Source organism: Artemia franciscana, chromosome 9 (assembly GCF_032884065.1).
Source record: "Artemia franciscana chromosome 9, ASM3288406v1, whole genome shotgun sequence".
Lineage (NCBI taxonomy): Eukaryota > Metazoa > Arthropoda > Branchiopoda > Anostraca > Artemiidae > Artemia > Artemia franciscana.
In genome coordinates this window covers 2,678,173-2,680,919 of record NC_088871.1, presented here as the reverse complement: position 1 = coordinate 2,680,919, position 2,747 = coordinate 2,678,173, and the positions used below count along the sequence as shown (strand labels likewise).

The 2,747-nt window shown below is 32.6% G+C and overlaps 1 protein-coding gene across 2 annotated transcripts in view; it reads left to right on the top strand.

Annotated features, from left to right (window-relative positions):
- Window positions 1-2,747, top strand: part of LOC136030878 (single-strand selective monofunctional uracil DNA glycosylase-like) — a 48,793-nt gene that overhangs the window by 165 nt on the left and 45,881 nt on the right. The window lies entirely within an intron of this gene.

The window sequence follows — 2,747 nt, the reverse complement described above, 5'->3', positions numbered from 1 at the left end:
GTATGGAAGTACCTATTTATAAAAAAAACTATTATGAACCAAAAAACATTATGAAAAACCAAAAAATTCCCCTTGGGATTGGGTTGAGATTGATTATATGGAAAATACAGGAAACAAATCCTTATTGATGAACTATGAATTCTTTTCAGTATTGAATAGCAAGTATGTAGAAAGTCTGAAAATATATAGCCTACAGATGAGTCAAAAATAAATGGTTTTGGAGTGGGCTGTTCAGTAGTGGTTCCAGAATTAAATACAGAGATGAAAAAGCCGCTTAGCAAAGAATCAACTGTTTTCAAGGCAGAAATAAAAGCAATGGTAAAATTCTAGTTGAGTGACTTCTTGCTATCTCAGAAAAAGGTTAGGTTAGAATTAGGCTATTAATGTTTGTTTTCAAAATTTAGGAAATGTTTTTGCATATCTTTAAAAACTTTTAAATTGGGATTGAGCAAAGTTGTGATGTTGAAAATAATTTTGTTGTACACTATTCAAGCAGAAGATCTATTTTGCAAGGTTTCACTTTTTTAACACATATTTTGAAGGTCATCAAAGGTCAGGGCCCTCTAGAGAGGGAAGGAGAGGGTGTAGGTACTTCAAAATACCTTCCCAAGACATATTTTAGCCTTTAGACCATCCCTGATAGTTTCATTTTCCTAACCTAACCCCTTTCTGAGATAATAAGAAGTCAATCAACTAGAATTTTACCAAAGCAATTGAAAATGTACTAGAATGGGTATTTTAAAAAGTTAGTGAAAGTGATCAAAACTAAAATAAGTTCCTCATGTGCAGTGACTCAAAATCATCCCTCTAGTCCCTAAAGAATTTTCCAAATAGCCTAAACAAAAAGATGAGCTCCATTAGTGCTATAGCTCTATTCTGAAGATTGTTAAGAAAGAAGTAGTGATACAATTTTTGTGGTTTCCAGTCCATGAAAAAAAAAACATAGCACAAAATTTAGTTCTTGCACCTCCTACAGAACTATATAAACAGATTAGAGAGATTATTAAGTATAATAGTGCTTCTAGTGTCTAGTTTTTCTGATGAAGGAGTCAAAGAGGTGAAAGGGCCTGATGATAGTCTATATGCCTCTCTATAATTTTTGAGCTGGGACATTCATAGATAAGAAGTGTCATCCATCTGACAGCTTACTTTCAATTAGGCTATTTATACAACTACTTGTCAGGTGCCTTGATCTTAGTTGTTCTTCCAATGCTCAGCCTAGCCTGCATTCTCAGGTGTATAATAACCAAAGCTAGATATGCTATTGTTTAAGAAGAATGTTACTAACTCCAATGAAAATCCATAGCATATATATATATATATATATATATATATGTATATATATATATATATATATATATATATATATATATATATATGTATATATATATATATATATACATATATATATATATATATAGGCTGTAGTAACTTTGCTATAAGTTACCCTAGCCTACTTGTAAAGCAGACAGAAAAGAAAGAATGATAGCTTCATTTACCACTAGATTCAAATAAATTTTCTTTTAGACTGTAGAAATGTGTCTATTGAAAGTTTGTGTTCATATATCTTTTGGGTAAATTTGGAAATATTTCCATTACTAAGCTATGAATTAGGTGAACTCACCATTTAATCCCTTTTTTATGCTTTTTCCAAATATAATAGTTATTTTAGCCTATTCAGAAATTTATTTGGTACCTATGTATTATATAATATACACTAAAGAAGTGAAGTTTGGTGAATGGTAATGAAATAAAATAAAATATGGTGAAAATACTACACTTTAGTGGCAAAATTATAAAAACTATCCTACAACAAAGAACTATATTATTATACAGATAATATACACTATATATAAATCGGCCATTTTTTTCTATGGGGGGGGGTTAATTTGACTGGATTCTGTTGCAAACCAGCTCAGTAACCTTTGCGCCTACTGGGCTTATGTGCAGAGGCATATTTCCAGAAATTCTTGGGATTGGTTTTTGAGGTTGCTGTAATGGCCTCCTCATAATTCTCTGTCAATTTTCTGAACAGTGCTTGAACTTTGTTCCTTGCAGCTTGAAACTTAATTAGGTAGTCAGTCCTATGTGGGTTCTGGTTTTTGAGCTTTGGCAGTTTATTTTTCTTGTTTCTGGCAATTTTCATTTTTCTGGTCATAAAGGGGAGATTCTTGGTTTGCGTCTCCATATAATAGTTGTGTTTTTATTGACAGTGTCCAACAACACATTTTTTATTAAATCCCATGTGTCTTCTACTTCCATAAATTTGACAAATGACCAGTCACACTGACTGAGTTCATGTCTGATTTGACTATTGCTTGTATACACATGTTTAGTTAGGTTTATGTCTGTGGGTACAGTCGAAATTGGTATTTTATTGCAATATAGTCACTTTCCAAATGGGGGTTGTAATTTTATGTTAATGAGCAACTCTGGATTATTTATTAAAATGAGATCAAGGAGTGACAAATTCTTTCCTTCTCGAAATCTTGTTGGAAATATCACTGCCTGGAATAGCGAGTGTTCCTCTAAATAGTTCAGGAAAGACTGTGATACCACATTGCTTGTGTGGCCATATCCCTCAGCCCACTCAATTGCAGGTAAGTTTAAGTTACCAAGTGTGAATAAACTGTTATATTTTTGGGCAATACTATCAATAGACTAATGTATAGCCAAGGGTGAGTCCTCCATACTTGTTGAAGTAGGACTCCTGTAAAGGCAACCATGTGTAACAGGACCCTCAGGTA